The following is a 21,051-nucleotide window of genomic DNA, read 5'->3' on the forward strand; positions in this document are numbered from 1 at the left end:
TTTTCAAAAATAAACTAGGCATGGTATAGGGCATCCTGCTTGTGCAGGGCATTGTACTAGGAGACAAAGTTCCTTCCAACTCTTCTGTTATTCTGTTAAATATCTTCTGCTTCAGGATCAGAAAGAAAAATGACAACCCTGGAAATCGTTCTTGATGATCTCCCAGAGTAAATTACAGATTCAAAAAATGTCACTTGTATGAGGCCTAATTACAATTATGACAACATTAAATACTTGCACATGGGATGATTTGCTTCATGGGTGACTTACATATGTCCCTAATAAAAACTTCATCAGATTCACCATAGCACGGATGCCAGAGCGTTTTTGAGTTGAGTTCTGACAACCATTGGCTGCGGCTAGCTTTGCTGTGGGCCCACACATTTGGTCTTCATATTATTCAGCCATGGGTGTGTGTAACCTGTGTCCTAGAAGCCATAGGCTGGTCGCCAGCTTGATTTGTGTTGCAACCAGCTCATTCCAAGATCATACGGCTGAAATTCAGGAAGGAAGATGCTGGCTCTTGCTGTGTGCTTTGATTAGTAAGAGCAAACCTTGTGAGAGGTTCGTTTATTTTTATTTATTTACTTTGTCAATCTGGTATTAGATAATACATGTAAGTTTATACATAATTTGAATACATGAAATGAATAAAAGTAAAAGGGAACATTCCTCAAGAAATGAGAAAGAACAAGCAACCGATGGGAGAGGTTGTGACTAGCTTATTGAAGAGTTTCTTAAGTCATTCTTATTCTTATTTTGAATTTAGAAAAGTATCTAAAAGTATTTGCTGATATATTACATGGAGGAGTTCTAAAGGTGAGTTTCTAACATGACATCAGGAAGGGGTCTGCTCTACTGCTTACTGAATTAGTTGCCATTGCTGTGTCTAATTTAGAGTAAAAACAAACAGACTCACAATGTGACTTATAATTTTCAACAATTAGATCCACAACAAGCATTGACTCTAGTAATGTTACATATAAATGCAACCATATAAAATAGCAATACTGCTAAAGCTTTCTTTCTGATTCCTGATTAGAACTGAAAAATAATTTACCTAGAAGGCAGGGAAAGATGTGTGATCCCTTATTTTTTATGAGTATGTAAGGGAAGCTAAAATAAAATTAGTGCAATAATTCATCCAAGATTTAATACAACCCTTTATCTGAAATGGTACAAGGGGTGGACTGAAAACCTCCAAGGTCTATTCTACTCTACTCTACTCTACTCTACTTCAGAAGAGAAGGATATAAGGGTAGTGATTTCTCAAAATGGGTGAGCAGTGTGGTCGGGCGGTAGGAAAAGCAAGTAGGATGCTTGGCTGCATAGCTAGAGGTATAACAAGCAGGGAGATTGTGATCCCCTTATATAGAGCGCTGGTGAGACCACATTTGGAGTACTGTGTTCAGTTCTGGAGACCTCACCTACAAAAAGATATTGACAAAATTGAACGGGTCCAAAGACAGGCTCCAAGAATGGTGGAAGGTCTTAAGCATAAAACGTATCAGAAAAGACTTAATGAACTCAATCTGTATAGTCTGGAGGACAGAAGGAAAAGGGGGGACATGATCGAAACATTTAAATATGTTAAAGGGTTAAATAAGGTTCAGGAGGGAAGTGTTTTTAATAGGAAAGTGAACACAAGAACAAGGGGACACAATCTGAAGTTAGTTGGGGGAATGATCAAAGGCAACATGAGAAAATATTATTTTAACTGAAGGAGTAGTAGATCCTTGGAACAAACTTCCAGCAGACGTGGTTGGTAAATCCACAGTAACTGAATTTAAACATGCCTGGGATAAACATATATCCATTGTAAGATAAAATGCAGGAAATAGTATAAGGGCAGACTAGATGGACCATGAGGTCTTTTTCTGCCGTCAGTCTTCTATGTTTCTATGTTTCTACTCTACTCTACTCTACTCTACTCTACTCTACTCTACTCTATTTTCTGTTTTGTCCCAGTGTCTTCAGCCTCTGTCACCATGTCATAGGCTCGTGTACCAGGAACACAGGCCCTTGCATCATGACACCACTGCCTTTGGGTCCCTTGGATCCATTACTAGTTGCGCAGGATGCAAACGGGCCATAACAATTTTCTATTTTCTATTCTATTCCATGCCAAATACTATTCAGCTCCAACATGAAGGCAGCTTCAAAAAGAGATGTAGGCCATTGTTCCATTCAGAAACCAATTACCAGAGAAGTGATCAATCTTGTAATTAAGAAGATTCAACAATATAAATTGTCCTGTTGCAATGTCCTAGATGGTTTGGCCAAATCATAACAATTATTCCCATGTTCCTCTGATCCAGTGGAATGTAGAAAATGAAAACGGCCTCCATCACTTTTCATTCCACAATGCTCAACCACCCAAAGCCATTCATAAATATTCACAAAAACTGATGGAAACTTCTTAAAAGGGTAAAATAAAGCTAATTTAAGAAAATAGAATTGCCAAGTCCTTTCCCTTCCATTCCTACAGTTGTGTAGAAGTTGCCTGTCATAGAATTAAACTAGAGAAATTTGTTTCTACTCAATTTGTTAAAAACTTTTATTGGTTTTCTCTGATTCATTTCAATTTGATGTATGTTTATGATGATATCGTCAAAGCTCAGGGGAGGATTTACTCAGAAATTCAAGTCTCTGTCATTTTTCAGGGTAGGATTGCTCAACTTCCAGGAATTCTAAGGGGAAATCACACACACAAAAAATCCATATTTGTGCAGAACTGCCACCCTGGACTATTAGCTTTGCTCCCCCTCCCCAAAAACACACATACCAGGGTTTAAACGTTTTGTTAGCAACCTTTGAGTCTGTGCGAGTAGGGGGTCTTTTTTAAAAGAGTCACAGAGCTCTAAAACGTATTTCTGCAGCCCAATTCAGTGTAGGTCGTTGTTTTATCCCTATGTACCTTGAAGCAGGTCTCCAATTCTCAGCCATGAACCCTTTCTGGTTCGGCTTACTTACTGGAAGCTGAACCCAGAAATTTTTGCATTCTGGGATTTGAAATCCACAGTTCTGAAAGTTACCAAGGCTGGACATCCCTGTTCTAATCCCAGATGTTTGCTGCACATGTGGTGTAGGGTTTCCTGTCTAAACTCTGTAATTTTATTCTATTCCAGTGATGGCAAACCTTTTTTTTTCTTTGGGTGCCGAAAAAGCGTGTGTGCATGCTAGTGTGCATGTGTGAGTGCTACACCCATAATTCAATGGCTGGGATGGGTGAAAACAGTCTCCTCTGCCCCCCTGGAGGCCTACTAGAGGCTGTAAATGGCCCATTTCCCAACTTCTGCTGGGCCAGGTAGGCCCATTTTTCACCCTCCCCAGGCTTCAAAGGCTTTCCTATAGCCTGGGGAGGCCAAAAACGCCCTCTCTATTCCCCCCCCCCCCAAGGCCCTCTCAAATTTGAAGATGCTCTTCCAAAGCCTTCGCGCAAGCCGAAAATCAGCTGGCCGGCACAGACATGTGTTTTGGAGCTGAGCTCGGACAACAGTTTGTGTGTCGGCAGATATGTCTCTGTGTGCCACAGGTGGCACGTGTGCCATATTCTATTCTATCAAGTAGACTATCTATCTATCTATCTATCTATCTATCTATCTATCTATCTATCTATCTATTTATTAGATTTGTATGCCGCCCCTCTCCATAGACTCGGGGCAGCTCACAACATTTATTTATTTATTTATTTAGATTTGTATGCCGCCCCTCTCCGCAGACTCGGGGCGGCTCACAACAAAGTGAAAAAACAGTTTACAACAAATCTAAATTTCTACTAAAAACATTTAAAAGAAACCCCATTTTCTAAACACACATACATACACACATACCATTCATAAATTGTATATGCCCGGGGGAGATGTCTCAGTTCCCCCATGCCTGACGACACATATAATAAAACAACTCACAACAAATCCAATAAATTTTTTAAAAATTAAAAAAACCCATTATTAAACCAGACATACACACAGACATACCATACATAAATTGTATAGGCCCAGGGGAGGGGGGGATGCCTTAATTCCCCCATGCCTGACGGCAGAGGTGGGTTTTAAGGAGTTTACGGAAGGCAAGGAGGGTGGGGGCAGTTCTAATCTCCAGGGGGATTAAATCAAATCTTCTCTTGCAGGACTGGAAAACTACTTCCTGTCTGGTTTATCCTCTTTCCTAGATGCAAATTTGCGCCTTATTTGTTTGTTTGTTTGTTTGTTTGTTTGTTTATTTATTAAATTTGTATGCCGCCCCTCTCCGTAGACTCGGGGCGGCTCACAACAGTAATAGAAAAAACAATGTGGAATACAAATCTAAGAATTAAAACTAAAAACCCATAATTTAAAAAACATGCACACAATATACCATATATAAAATATAGGCCTGGGGAAGTTATATCAGTTTCCCCATGCCTGACGACAGAGGTGGGTTTTAACCCGCCCCGAGTCTTCAGAGAGGGGCGGTATACAAATCTAATAAATTGAAACTGAAATTAAGGAGTTTATGAAATGCAAGGAGGGTGGGGGCAGTTCTAATCTCAGGGGGGAGCTGGTTCCAGAGGGTCGGGGCCGCCACAGAGAAGTCTCTTCCCCTGGAACCCGCCAAACGACATTGTTTAATCGACGGGACCCGGAGAAGGCCAACTCTGTGGGACCTAACTGGTCGCTGGGATTCGTGCGGCAGAAGGCTCTTAATTTTGGTTGGTAGAACTAATCAGTCTGATAATAAAATGCATGAATTATTGTTGTTAGTCACAAAGTTATGTCCGACCCATCGCGACCCCATGGACAATGTTCCTCCAGGACTTCCTGTCCTCTGCCATCCCCCGGAGTCCATTTAATGGACTCCGCCGAATGCTTCAGTGACTCCATCCAGCCACATCAGTCCCCATGCTATCCAGAGTTTTGGCAGGACCAAGGATTACAAGAGATGGGCCACGATGAGAAGAATCTAGAACTCTGTCATGCATGCAGATGAAAGGGGTTTTTTTCTGGTGTTCAGGAAGGATGGATTTTAAGCTGCTTTTGGTTTATATTACAGCTTTCATGTGTTTTTCATTTCAGCACAATAAGAAACAAATTTGGCAGTACAATCGATGGGCAATACATGTGGCCCTGAGGCGGTAAGATGCACATCCTTTCCCTAGAGTATGGTGTCATAGGGTTATTTGTTGTTTTTTCCTGGAATGAGTTTCAATACAATTTGCTCCCTCAAAGCTATAAGATCGAGAGTGATTCCTATCAAAGGTTGGCAGTCCATACAAAATCTAGGGGTATGATTAGACCGTTGCCAAGTCAGTTTCACTGACAATGCATGAGGTTGCTTCTTGTGGCAACATATAAAAATACCATGACTTTACACTGCCCGACTTGCTTGGTACAGGGAGCAGATTCCCTGGCACACAGTGTGCAGGAACATGCTGAAGGAATCAAAAAGAACCATCCTGGCATGATCTACCCGATCCAAGAATCTTGGACAGCGAGAGAGACAAAGTTTATGTTCTGCATTAGATCACTTTTCCCCCTTCAGCATTGATGTAGAAAGCCCGAACATCCATGGAGATTGTTTTCAATCCACTGCATAAAATTGGCACTGGAAACTGCATCGCAAATACACTGGTGTCGTCAACGCAAGGCAGCCAATGGGAGGTGATAAGACTGCCGTGCAACTTCAGAACAGAGGTGTGTTTGCGGGAAAGGAAAAAAGAGGCGGAATCAACTACAGCAGTGTCGGTAGTGTCGAGTCCTGTAAGGCAGGGATCCCCAACCCCGCCACTGGTCTGCAACATGGTGTGCAAAAAAGCAACTAAACAATGTTGTTTGGCGGGACCCAGGGGAAGAGCCTTTTCTGTGGTGGCCCCGACCCTCTGGAACCAACTCCCCCCAGAGATTAGAATAGCCCCCACCCTCCTTGCCTTTCGTAAGCTCCTTAAAACCCACCTCTGTCGTCAGGCATGGGGGAACTGAGATATTCTTTCCCCCTAGGCTTCTACAATTTATGCATGGTATGTTTGTATGTATGATTGGTTTTTATAACAAGGGGTTTTAGCTGTTTTATTATTGGATTGTCACAGGCTGTTTTTACCAATGTTGTTAGCTGCCCCGAGTCCACGGAGAGGGGTGGCATACAAATCAAATAAATAAAATAAATAAAATAAAATAAAACCCCATCCATGGGATTCAGGTAAGATGCAAAACCATGACACCCGCCCCCCCAGTCCATGGGGAACCTCTGTCCACAGAAGTAGTCCCTGGTGCCCAAAAGGTTGGGGGACACTACTCTAAGAATAAACAGCAATAGAAATAGCACTTAGACGTATATGCCACTCAATAGTGCTTTACAGTCCTCTCTAAGCGGTTTACAGAGAGTAAGCATATTGCCCCCAACAATCTGGGTCCACATTTTACCCACCTCGGAAGGATGGAAAGCTGACTCAACCTTGAGCCTGGTGAGATTCGATCTGCCAAACTGCTGGCAGACAATTATCAGTAGAAGTAGCCTGCAGTATTGCACTCTAACCACTGCGCCATCACGGCTCATAAACGAACAATGAGAGGAAACCAGGATCACGAAGGTGTCTGTTGAATCATCTGCATGCAACCCAAATAAAAAAGAATTATATAGAAGTCTGACAGCAGAAAAAGACCTCATGGTCCATCTAGTCTGCCCTTATACTATTTTCTGTATTTTATCTTAGGATGGATATATGTTTATCCCAGGCATGTTTAAATTCATACTGTGGATTTATCTACCACGTCTGCTGGAAGTTTGTTCCAAGGATCTACTACTCTTTCAGTAAAATAATATTTTCTCATGTTGCTTTTGATCTTTCTATACAGATTGAGTTCATTGAGTCTTTCCTGATACGTTTTATGCTTAAGACCGTCCACCATTCTTGTAGCCCGTCTTTGGACCTGTTCAATTTTGTCAATATCTTTTTGTAGGTGAGGTCTCCAGAACTGAACACAGTATTCCAAATGTGGTCTCACCAGCACTCTATATAGCGGGATCATAATCTCCCTCTTCCTGCTTGTTATACCTCTAGCTATGCAGCCAAGCATCCTACTTGCTTTCCCTACCGCCTGACTGCACTGTTCACCCATTTTGAGACTGTCATCTCTTTCTGATTTTATTGTAGGAGATGACCAGGCTGAGCCTGAGGGAGGAGACAAGTGCATCATAAGTCTCAAGTACCTTTGTGCTCACACAAGAGATCTAAGTCCAGCCCATCTTGAATTCCTTTGACTCTTATCTACCGCTAATTTGCTTGGGCTCTTACTACCCTATTTTAATAATATTAATAATTAATAATAATTTATTAGATTTGTATGCTGCCCGTCTCCAAGGAGCTCAATTCAGTGATTTCCCCAAAATAAGACATCCCCTGATAATAAACCCAATCAGGCTTTTGAGTGCATAAGCTCCTTAAAATCCACCTCTGTCGTCAGACATGGGGGTAATTGAGATATTCCCTTCCCCCTAGGCCTATAAAATTTATGCATGGTATGTCTGTTTGTATGATTGGTCTCTTAAATTGGGGTTTCTAAAATTACTTTTTATATTAGATTTGTTATATTTGTCTTTTTTACTGCTGTTAGCCGCCCCGAGTCTGCGGAGAGGGGCGGCATACAAATCTAATTAATAAATAAAATAAATAAATAAATAAATCTTTATACTCATTGGAGGAAGGAGGGAGAGAATAAGAAAGAATTTGGTTCAGTTTTTTTTAAGATGGTCATGTACTGGCACAGTTTTAAAAAGACAGTAACCCAGGCATGTTTTCCTAGTCCCCTTCAATGGAGGTTGGAGTGGGGACAGGAAAATCAACTTTGGATCAAGTGTTCAAGTATTTAATATAACAATTATTAACATGTGAATGTCCTTCTGGATTCAGATTTTCTGGTACAACAACAACAACAACAATAATAATTTATTATATTTGTATGCCGCCCCTCTCCGAAGACTCTGTATTACAAACTGTAATTACAAACTGTAATTTGTTAAGGATTTCTCTGGATGAAAATAAAACTAGCAGACCTTTTCCTTATAATTTGCTGCAAGATTGGGGAGGGGAAAAAATTATATTTACTGGAAAGTTATTACCCTGACAGTTAGTCTCAGTGACCAGGAAAGTCATGAAGATGTTATTCATATTTGTCTTTCCAGATTTCTTTAAAATGCTTATTTGGCTTTATGTATAGTATATGTTGGTTTACTGTATCTGTATATCAATAGCCCCACATGGACCCTCAACAGTTTACACAGTATATATATATTTAAAAGCCATAAAATAAATATAAACCTAAGTTGCCCCAGTGTTTTAGCATGCAAAATCAGCATTAAAGAAACGTTCAATTTGATGCTTTTAGAAGAACCATATCTAAATAGACAAATGCACTTCAAGTAAATGAGTTCACATACTTATTTAGTGACTGCCTCGGGTGGTGACCATTTGTACGAGTAGTTATGTGATGAAAAAAATAACTTTATGACCAATACTTGCATTTAAGACCTTTGCAGATCTGTAAGGCAAAGAAAAGCAGAAATACAAACAGTTGTGCTTTCATGCAGCAATTGCTTCACTTAACAACCAAGTTGCCAGGACCAACTGTGGTCACTAAATGGAGTTCATTTGCAGCCTAAGATTGCAAATGCATCCTTATTTGTAGCTCAAGTTCAAGGAAGTCTACAGGATTTCCTCTTAAGTAGACATTCATAGGAGCAGGGTGTGACTCAGCACAAGCCAAGAATCTAAGGAGTTTTCATAAATACACTTTCTAAAAATCCCCAATTATTAAGATTTAATCATGGCAATATTCTAATGTACATTTTATTGATTGCAGAAGGACTGAAATTTTGCCTGGGCCAATTACATGAGGTAATTATTTGAGTATTTCCATCTGGCCACAATTCTCTGCAAATCCAAATTTTGTAGAATGAGGGCCAAGCTAAATAACAATACCACTATACAGACTATAATGTAAACCACAAAATGTTTGTTTAGAAAATAAAAAATAGAGCACAAAAAAGCACAGACTTCTACAATATCTTTCTCGGGTTAACACCCAGGTCTTATTCCTAAGGCCATGTTTGTTAAATTATGGCTTTTATCACATGAATAAATATGCCATAAAAAGTATCAGCCATATTCTATGGCTAATACCAAACCACTGAACATTCAAAATGGGTAAAGTCACACCAAGCCAAAATCAACTTGGATTATTCTTAGTACAAAGCAAAGTTACACACACAAGAAAATTACGTTTTTATTGTTTTTCTGAACAACAGCACTGCAGGATAACATTAAACACATCATCTTAAACACGACCTAAGCATAGCCCATAAAATCATCTGCTACAACGTCCTTCCTGTCAACGACTACTTCAGCTTCAACCACAACAACACACGAGCACACAATAGATACAAACTTAAAAATAAACCACTCCAAACTCGACTGCAGGAAATACGACTTTAGTGACCGAGTAGTTGATGCATGGACCTCACTACCTGACTATGTAGTATCATCACCTAACCCCCAAATCTTTACCCTTAGACTATCCACTGTTGACCTCTCCCGATTCCTAAGAAGTCAGTAAGGGGCGTGCATAAGTGCACCAGCATGCCTTCCGTCCCCTGTCCTAATGTTTCTCTCTTGTTAGTATAATGTATATAAACATTGTTATATCTTTGTATACTACCAATATGTACTTGACAAAACAAATAAATAAAATAAATTATCCAACTTTCTCCTTCTGAATACTGCATGTTGGGGCGTTTTTGGAACACTGCTTTTGATTTCAAATATATAAAAGAAAAATCCATCTAAATCAGATCCAAAATTTGTATGTCCAGCATATCTCTACTGGCTTGGCCAACCAGATGACCCAGTTGTGAGTTCACAAAGAGGCTGAGTGCAGAATAACAGAGCTGAAAGAGACCTTAGAGGTCTTTTAGTCCAACCCCCGGCTCAAGCAGGAAAAACTATACCATTCTGGACAAATGCCTGTCCAGTATCTTCTTTAAAACCTCAGTGATGGAAAACTCACAACTTCTGAAAGAATTCCATAGCGTTGTTCTCACTGTTAGGAAATTTCTCCTTAGTTCTAAGTTGTTTCTCTCCTTGATAAGATTCCAGCTGTTGCTTCTTGTCCTGCCTTCAATTGCTTTTGAAAATTTATTCCCCTCTTCTCTGTGACAGCCTCTCAATATCATTTCTAGTCCTTTTCTTTATTAAGCTACACATATATTCCAAATATGATTAGAAGAGGTAATTTTGCCTAATATTGATCATTAAAACACATTCTTCTGATATTAATGCTAGTAACCTAGCCCATACATCAAGATAATATGTAATTTAAGAGTGTTTATTGATTAATAAATGAGCTGAGCATAATTTATCAATGAGTTTTAGTTATTTCAGTGTAGTTCTTCCCTTTACTATGTGAGGGAAATAAAATATCCTGTATCTATTGTCCTTCATACTATGCCTAAATTAATTTGTAGCTATATAGAAGAAGTGTTTAACCAGATTCAAATTCCTTGCTCATTTTTCTCACCATTGTAATCTTTCCTTTGAGATGAATTTAGGTTGTCGTTTTCCAACTCTGCAACCGTCTTCAAAGTGAAGTGGCCAGAACTTCAAGCGTGATCACTTGATCATTGTGTAAACACAAACATTACTCTACCAGGCGGTTGCTCTGCTGTCCAACTTCAGATCCTCCAAGGAGCTCTGAAGCCATATAAGATCCTGATGTGTCACTGTAATAAGAAACAGAAAAGAGACAATTAAGTGGCTTTTCTAAGAATGAAAGGCAAATTTGTTTATTAAATGACAAATTATCTCATACCTCCTGCCAAGCAAACATAATGAGGTTTAGCCAATGGGAAAAAAGAAACATATTATTCGCCAATTAATCAATGGAAGGGCTTGATGAGTTGTTCCTAACTGCCAGAGGTTTTAAGGACCATAGTCCTCACTTGATCCAATGGACAACAATAAGACAACTCATTCAAGTTATGAATGAATGTGTTATGAGGCACTTTCTAAACTTCATGTTTCAGATTGTGTGGTCTAAGGCAGAAGAGTTGGGAGAAATTTGCTATGAAATTAAATTAGATTACCCCAAGCAAGAAAGAACTGGTAAGACCAACTTTAATTAAAAGCTTCACTTTCCAGCTTTATATTAAAATTTTGCTCTAATTGTTTATCAAGTGTAATTTTGATAAATCTTGCTAACTAGGATGACAGCCTTTCCCAATACAGTACTATGCAAATGTTTTGGAGCTTAATTTTAAGAATCTCCCATTGGCTGAAATGTTATTGAAGTTGGCACCCAACATATTTGGATGGTAGCAGAATTAAGAAAGGTGGATAGATTACAGGAGATCATAGATACTACACGGGGTACCATAAAACCTGGGCCTTTCATTCTGGTAGAAAAAATGCTGCTAAAATAAATATTATTTATGTCATGAGCGGCTGGAATAAATTATCATAATCTTATTAAAATTAATGGCCTTGTGCCTGATAATGTTACCTAGCTGGACATTGAAAAATCTCCAAATAACTACGTTCATCAGTCCCAAACACTACACAGTTCCACTCTGAGCTACTGATATTCTCTTTTATTTTATATAGAATATCTAAAACATCTTTATTGTAAATCATCATACATCTTTATGTTGTTATGTTGTTAAGACAGCTAGACACAAGAACAGTTTTTTTCCGAACGCCATCACTCTACTAAACAAATAATTCCCTCAATACTGTCAGACTTTCTACTAAATCTGCACTTCTATTCTACTAGTTTTTCTCATCATTCCTATCACCCATTTCCTCCCATGTTGACTGTATGACTGTAACTTGTTGCTTATATCCTAAGATTTTTATTAATATTGCTTCTTCATTGCTTATTTGACCCCTATGACAATCATTAAGTGTTGTACCACATGATTCTTGACAAATGTATATCTTATTTTATGGACGCTGAGCATATGCACCAAGACAAATTCTTTGTGTGTCCAATCACACTTGGCCAATAAAAAAATCTATTCTATTCTATTCTATTCTATTATGGAAGAATTATGCCTTGTAGATATGAAACACACATTTTACAATTACTGCACGGAAGACACAACAACTCAGTGGAAATATATCTTATTTTCAAGATTTCGGGTTTAGACCATGTCATCTGCAACCAAAATAACCAAGATTGGCTGTGGTTTATGTTGTATCCTGTAATGGCTACCTTGTAACTCTGTAAATAGTTTGTTCCTCTTTCGGCGCTGTCTGAGCCCAAGCAGGAAGTCGCTCCTGATTGGCTCAGACGCGGCCGGCTCTGGCTTTGGCGGGAACCGCAAATATATAAAAGGAGCGGTTTCTCCAGCCAGAGTCAGTCGGTACTCGCTGAATTGTCACTTTACCTTGCTGAGCTGTCACTTATTCTCTGAGCTGAATAAAAGTACCGATTGCTCCAAACCCTGTCTCTGGGTCTACTTCACTGGCGACGAACGGACGGAAGAAACTTCGCGTGCAACATGGACAAAATCCAGATCGGCCAGGCTCCGGAACTCTTCGATCCCGAGAAATCGACATGGGACGAGTACATGGCCACCTTCGAGATCTTCCTCGAGGCGGCGGGAATGCAGGACGCCGAAGCCGATCGCAGACGGGCTATTTTCCTTAACTACTGCGGCGCAGAAATCCGCAGACTAGCCCAAACTCTCACCGAACCAGAACAAGCAAGAGCCACAGCGTGGGACGTCCTACAACAAAAACTGGCGAGCCACTTCAAGCCGACCAAACCAGCCATGGTTTTTCGGCATCAATTCCACATGATGGTTCAGAGGAAAACCGAGTCGATCAGCCAGTTTACAACGCGGCTGCGAACGGTACTTGCTCAATGCAAGTTTAAAGACCCGGAAGCTCGCCTCACCGACGCCCTGGTTTTCGGCATGAAAAGCAACACGGTGAGAAATAAACTCCTCATCGAAGAAGAGCCGACTCTACAAACCGTAATTAAACTGGCGCAAACCGCAGAAGCAGCCGACGCGGCGGCGAGAGAATTGAAAGAGCACGGAAGGCGAGAAATCATTGCGAAAATCGACTCCGCGTCTCCCAGCGCCGTGGAAACAGACAACCCCAGCCAACAAAGTTCCAGCGGAGACAACTGCCTCCTGGTGCAAGACCAGCCGAGACACCTGAGAGCTACTCACCCAGCCCCCTGCGCGGGCTGCCGGGGAAATCACCAGCGCCATCGATGCCCTTTCCGAGACGCTACATGCCGCCGTTGCAACCGGAGAGGCCACATCGCCATCGCATGCAGAGCAACAGCGCCAGAGGACACATTTGCCACACCGCAATACCAGCGACCTCAAAACCAGACCCCCCAAGCGCGAGAAAGGAGACCATTCCGCAACGCGGGTCAAAGGAACTACTCAACCACTAACCGCGACTACTATAGAGGTAACTCTCAATTTTCCGTGAATAACACGGCAACCAAAAAGGGGGCTAAAATTGTTATATCACTGTTACTCAATAACCAACCTTGCTCAATGGAGCTGGATACGGGCTCTAGATATACCATCATGCCCTGGGAAAAATTTAAACTGTATATGCCTAATGTATCTAAGGCTGACCTAAATCAAACCTCTTTGGTGATTAGAGACTTTCAGGGGGGAGTAATCTCGGTCTTGGGAACAGCAAATGTACCTATCGCATTCAAGAATGTTAAATGTACCCTTCCCATGCTTATTGTAACAGGGGCCAAGCACTCCCTTCTGGGTTTAGCATGGATGGAACCACTGGGGATCGAGATTTCGGGTGTGTGTAATGTAAACTGTTATGATATGCCTAACTTTGTGAAAGAGTTCCCTGAAGTGTTCAGCCCCACACTGGGATTGTATAAGGGGCCCCCTATATCTTTCTCTATTGACCCCAAGGTCCCACCGATCAGACTAAAACCTCGCAGGGTCCCCCTGCTGCTCCTCCCCAAACTAGATATACAGCTGGACAAACTCATTAGCCAAGGTATTTTGGTCCCTGTGGAGCAGGGGCCATGGGAAACTCCCATAGTTACCCCTCTGAAGCCAGATGGCTCTTTAAGAGTTTGCGCTGATTACAAATCAACCCTAAACAAGGCACTCCAACACCACCCCTACCCCATCCCGGTTGTGCAACAACTGCTACACTCCCTGGGGGAGGGGAAAAGGTTCGCAAAGATCGACCTGGCGCAAGCTTACCAGCAACTTCCGGTCGATGAACAAACAGCAAACGCTCAAACAATTGTAACGCACAGGGGGGCTTTCAAATGCACGAGGTTACAGTTTGGGGTAAGCATAGCCCCAGGAATATTCCAGAGCATTATGGAACGCCTATTGTCAGGGGTAAATGGGGCCATTCCATACTTTGATGACATCTTAATTGCAGGGGAAAACCAGGAACAAGTAAACAAAAGAATAAGGGAAGTACTTAAGAGGTTACAGGACAAAGGTTTAAGAATCAAGCCTGATAAATGTGTCTGGGGAACCAACAGTATAGAATTCCTAGGATATAAAATAGATAAGGAAGGTATCCACCCCACAACAGAGAAGCTCAGAGCAATTAGAGAAGCCCCAGAGCCACGAGATAAGAATGAGTTGCAGGCATTTTTGGGCCTCCTTAATTTTTATTCCGTTTTTTTAAAGCAGAAGGCAACAGTAGCAGAGCCTCTCCATCGTTTACTCCAGAAGGAAGCCCGCTGGACATGGGGGAAAACTGAACGTGAAGCTTTTTCTCAAATAAAAAATTTATTAACCTCTAAAAGTGTAGTAGTCCAATATAGTGCTTCACTACCCATTAGGCTCACGTGCGACGCTTCGCCGTACGGCATAGGAGGAGTCCTAGCTCACGTTCTACCTAATAAGACAGAGGCCCCAATAGCATTTTTTTCTAGAACCATGACCAGCACAGAAAGGAATTATAGCCAGTTAGACAAGGAGGCTCTAGCATTAGTGGCAGGGGTAAAGAAGTTTCACAATTACATTTTTGGAAGAAGCTTTGAGCTAGTCACTGACCACAAACCCTTACTAGGCCTGCTAGCCCCCAACAAGCCCACTCCACCTTTCATGTCTCCAAGACTAATCAGATGGGCTCTTTTCCTCTCAGGGTATCAGTATGAGCTCACCCACAAGGGGGGGAAGGAAATCAATCATGCAGACGGCCTAAGCAGATGCCCCATAGCAGACTTAGTGGAAGACCCTGTTCCTTCCACAGATGTGTTAATGATAGAACTCGAGGAAAACCCACTAACCACAGCAAAAGAGGTAGCTGCACACACGCAGCAAGATCAAATCCTTAAACAAGTGGTGAACTGTGTTCTAAAGGGATGGCAAAATGATGTTGTGAAACCTGAATTGTGTGATTTTAAAAACAAAAGACTTGAATTATCGTATGTAAAAGGTTGTTTACTGTGGGGGGATAGAGTGATCATTCCCAAAAGCCTAAGGGGAAAGGTACTCAAAATGTTACATGTGGGTCATCCTGGGATTGTCAGGATGAAGAGCCTGGCAAGGGGGCATTTATGGTGGCCAGGGCTGGATGCTGATATTGAAAATTGGGTTTCAAAGTGTGATCCGTGCCAAGAGTCACGACCCAGTCCCCCCAAAACAACTCCGGCTGAGTGGGAACAGCCTGCCGGTCCTTGGTCTAGAATCCACATTGATTTTGCTGGCCCAGTGGGGTCTCAGTATTTTTTAATAGTGGTTGATGCTTTCTCAAAATGGTTGGAAATAATAGCAATGAACAACATAACCACAAGTGCCACTATCAAGGTATTGAGCAGACTGTTTGCATCCCATGGTTGCCCAGATCTCTTAGTGTCTGACAATGGGCCACAGCTAACAGCCAGGCAATTCGAATTGTTCCTAGATGGCCTAGGGGTCAGGCATGCCCTCATCTCGCCTTATTCGCCCTGGGCTAACGGATTGGCAGAACGTTACGTACGGGTGGCAAAGGAGGCATTGCGCAGATCAGGCCCTGGGGATGTGCAACAGAACTTGGACCAATTCTTACTCACCCAACACATTACCCCTAACTCGCACACACATGTAAGCCCTGCAGAGTTATTGATGGGAAGGAAGTTGAGGTCACCACTAGACAGGTTAAACCCAAGGTTCTGTGTTAATAATAACCAAATGTGTACAAAACCTGAAAGAGAAATGTATTTGGGACAAAATGTATATGTAAAAAGTTTTGATGGAAATGTAAACTGGATGAAGGGAATTATTGTTAAGCAAAATGCACCTAAGACCTATGTTGTTAAACTAGAGGATGGTCGTTTGTGGAAACGACACATAGACCACATTCGGAAGCGGACAGAAAATCAATTGCCACAAACCACTGACATGGACTCTCCCCCTTCAACAGACTTTAGTACATTGCCCGAAATAAGAGACACGCAGAGAGCCTTATCGGGCCAGGGGGAACCATCCAGCGACGCCGAACCATCCTCGTCCTCCGAAGCCTTCGTTGGGCCCGCCAGGCCAAGTCCGCAACACCGGGAGAACAGCGGCGAGCCATCCTCCACAGTCGGTGGCGAAGGAGAAATTGAACTGCGCAGGTCAGCGCGAGCTCCTCAGAGGCCCCACTGATTGGACGACTTTGTCACATGGCTTTCTTGATGGATGTGTCCAACTATGAGGGGAGGGGTGTTGTATCCTGTAATGGCTACCTTGTAACTCTGTAAATAGTTTGTTCCTCTTTCGGCGCTGTCTGAGCCCAAGCAGGAAGTCGCTCCTGATTGGCTCAGACGCGGCCGGCTCTGGCTTTGGCGGGAACCGCAAATATATAAAAGGAGCGGTTTCTCCAGCCAGAGTCAGTCGGTACTCGCTGAATTGTCACTTTACCTTGCTGAGCTGTCACTTATTCTCTGAGCTGAATAAAAGTACCGATTGCTCCAAACCCTGTCTCTGGGTCTACTTCAGTTTAGCTTGCAAAGCCTGAGCCATGCCCAAAACTTTGTTTATTCAACAATTAAAACTAAGCTTAGCATGAGAACCAGGAGTTTCCTTTGCCTTGCCTTTCCATTATTTGCAAAAACCATCTTTCATTCTCAACTAGTAAGCATCGTTTCCTATTACTTTAGTTTTACAGGCTTTAAGTCACATGCCCATAATAGAGAAAAAGAAAACCTCCATCAATGCTATAAGAAAAAACTGAGGAAATGATGAAAAGCAGAGACATAAAGAGAGGAAAAGGAAAAAGTGGCAGTGCCAAAACATTTTCAAGTCTAACGGTGGATGTTTGGCTTCAGATTTTCAAGCAACGTTTTTTAAATTTGCAAATCTGGAAAGTAGCCAATGTTTACTGGGAACTTTGGTGAGGTTAGAATATTACTAAAAAAGAAGAAAACTACTGTCTATTTAAGAAAATAGCAATGGTTGGACAAAATTAAATGACATTAGCCTAAGAAATTAAAATCTGCTAAAATGCATGTTCACTAATATGTTCACTAATAATTGATCAGGGATAAAAATGTTGATGAGAATACAGGATATGAAATGCAGAATAATATAGTTGGAAGGGGCCTTGGAAGTCTTCTAGTCCAACCTCCTGCCCAATCAGGAGACCTTATACAATTCCAGACAAATGGCTTTCCAATCTCCCCTTTAAAAATTTGCAATGTAGGTAAACAAGTATGGAATGGGAATATTACTTTGAAAACAGTGAGGGGGAGAGGGATAATACAGTGAATGGAATTGTAAGAGTTAAGGGCCACCATTTCTAATAGCAAGATGAGTCAAGAAACATGCTTTAATAGGAAGATGCCAAATGGATGATTGCACAGCATTCCAAAAACAGAGTTGGGCAACCTGCGTGCCACATCAGCCATAAGTTCATCCAACTTAGAGTTGAGTAACACAACTTCTCTAGAATTTCTGACAAGAATTTTGCTCATCCACCTCCAACGTCAGAGGTTGAATCTGGGACTTTCTGTATGCAAAACTGGTCATCTTCCAGTAATTCATACTCATTATCACAATAGCCAAAGGTTATGAACCACCATTCTTTCAGTGGTTAAGGCATCAAGCTAGAACCCGGGAGACTGGGTATTGTAGTACAACCTTAGGTACAAAGCCAACTGGGTGACCTTGGGCCAGTCACTTTCTCTCCACCCTAGTAAGAAGGCAATGGCAAACTACTTCTGAAAAACCTTGCCAAGAAAACATGCAAGGACTTTCTAGACAGTCTTTGAGAATGGGACATGACTAAAACGAATGAAAAAAAAATGATCCACCATAGAAACGTGGAACTATGCAATTAATTTCCGAAGGCTGTGGAGGAAATGTAGTTATTGTCCACAGTGCATAATTTCAAAACGGGCTTTTGTTAGAATTGCAAGTTAATTGAGACAAATGAACAGCCTCTTTTCCAGGTTTTCAGAGTCTTCACCCTCTTTCAGGGATTGAATAATTCTACCTGCAGAGCCTTTTCAATTTCTCCAAATCAAGGTACATATTTCTGTTTGTAAATTTACAAAGCCAGGATGGCACAAGTTTTTCTCACACTCTCTTAAACCTACACGAATAGTAAACATAATCCAGTTTGAATATAGAGTATGTACAGTAGTCCCTCACCTATCGCGGGAGTTACGTTCCAGACCTTGCCGCGACAGGTGAAATCCGCGATGGGGAATTTATCCTCCTTTCCACCAGCTCCGGATGCCTGGAGGCGAGCAACGGCCGGCTAACCTTCCCCCCCCACTACTACTTACTCTGTTCTTTGCAGCAGTTCGGCCAAATGTTGTGTTTTTTGCCTTGCCCCGGCTGTAAAGTCCCTGGTGAGCTGCCCCGGCTGTTTCTTTTTTTCTCTCTCTCTCTTCCGCCCTCGAGCACTTCCTCTTCCGCCCTCGAGCCCAGTCTGGAAATCCCCGCCGCGTCGCGTTCCTTTCTTTTTTTTCCTTTCGGCACTGGTGAGGGGGATTGAACGAGGGGACGGGCCTCCGCCGGAGCTCAGTCCCCGCCCCGCTCATCATTTGGGAGTCCCGCTGGGGGATTCTAGCGCTGGCGAGGGGGATTGAACGAGGGGACGGGCCTCCGCCGGAGCTCAGTCCCTGCCCCGCTCATCATTTGGGAGTCCCGCTGGGGGATTCTAGCGCTTGTTTGTATGGCAAAATCATTCAAATGAAGCTGACTTCAAAACCCGCGATGAAGTGAAGCCGCGGCAGGTGAAGCGCGATAGAGCGAGGGACTACTGTATAGATATTTTCCACATTGTCCTGATTATTATGATGCTAACCATGCATGCTCAATCTTCTCGTTTAAGTAAACAGGACCACCCCCTCTGTTTTTACAGTAGTGTTTCATGGAAACCATGTGTCTGGCCCTGTGTATAAAGAACTACAAAGATGTAACCCCCCCAAATAAAACAAGAACAGCAATTGTTAAGGCTGTCACCTTCTTTTCTGGCAGGGCTGCTGTGTCCTTCCCAGCTATGAAAGATTTGATCAAGCTAATAAAGGTGTATTTAGCAGCTCATTGGAAGAGGTTATTCAGGTCAAGGTAAAATCTGGAGAAACCAAATGCTCAGGATTCAGCAGCCCAGCTAGTTTCATTCCTTGATATCCTTTCCTTCTGAAAATCTTTTTGGTTAGAAACATAGAAACATAGAAGTCTGACGACAGAAAAAGACCTCATGGTCCATCTAGTCTGCCCTTATACTATTTTCTGTATTTTATCTTAGGATGGATATATGTTTATCCCAGGGATGTTTAAATTCAGTTACTGTGGATTTATCTACCACGTCTGCTGGAAGTTTGTTCCAAGGATCTACTACTCTTTCAGTAAAATAATATTTTCTCATATTGCTTTTGATCTTTCCCCCAACTAACTTCAGATTGTGTCCCCTTGTTCTTGTGTTCACTTTCCTATTAAAACACTTCCCTAAAGACCACCCCTAAAGCAGAGTTTTCTGACACATATCATGTGCATTCAGATGATTTAGGGTACGGCAAATGTTTTTCAGGCTGAAGTCCAGGCTGAATAGCCTTTGGAATATTATACACACACAAACACAAACACCACTAAAAAAAAAAAGAGAGAGAGAGACCATATTGGAAGAAAGAAAAGGAGGGAAGCAGGGAAAGGAAATGAATCAGCCTTTTAGAATCAGAATAGAGCTGGAAGGGACCTTAGAGGTCTTCTAGTCCAGCTCCCTGCTTAAGCAGGAGATCCTATACCATTTCAGACAAGTCTCTTCTTAAAAACCTGCAGTGATGAATTCCTACAACTTCTGAAGGCAAGCTGTTCCATAGGTTAATTGTCCTCACCGTTAGGAAGTTTCTCCTCAATTCTAGGTTGCTTCTCTCCTTGATTAGTTTCCATCTATTGTTTCTTGTCCTGCCTTCTGGTACTTTGGAAAATATAATACTGCTATCATGTCCCACTAGTCCTTCTTTTCTCAGGACTAGCCAAACCCAATGAAATTTTATTTCACTGAATTTAATACACCAAATTAGTTGCATGCCATTATGACCATGGCAATGTCATTAGGAATTATTTGTACTCATTTAATAACGTTCCTTTTGTATCATCTTAGAATTTACAACTGGGCAACAATGTCTTTTGGATAGATTTTCAGACTTTGTGTGGCCCTGAGGTTTCAGATTATCCACTTCTGGAGTAAAATGAAAGCTGAAGCCATCTTGAGAGAATTGCACAAGAATTGCACAAAGTTATTGCCTCCCCTGTAATCTATCTGTGTGGAATCTGTAGCAATGTTGGATCTCCAATTAAACTTAAACTCTTACAAATTCTTAAAATAAATTGTCATTACTGATACTCAGCTGCCATCTAGTGGGTATGAAGGAAAGTCTCAGTCCTTCTTGATTAGATGATAAATGATGCATAGATAGATATAAATTAAATAGGTTGAAATAACTAAATATAGTTGGTTAATTTTATATGTATGTAAGTATGTATGTATGTACGTACGTATGTACTATATAATGTATATCCATGCAGATCTGAGTACTTTTTAAAGAAGTAATGCCAATGATCTAATCTAAGCTTATTATCTGC

Source organism: Erythrolamprus reginae, chromosome 10, assembly GCF_031021105.1.
Source record: "Erythrolamprus reginae isolate rEryReg1 chromosome 10, rEryReg1.hap1, whole genome shotgun sequence".
NCBI classification, from domain to species: domain Eukaryota; kingdom Metazoa; phylum Chordata; class Lepidosauria; order Squamata; family Dipsadidae; genus Erythrolamprus; species Erythrolamprus reginae.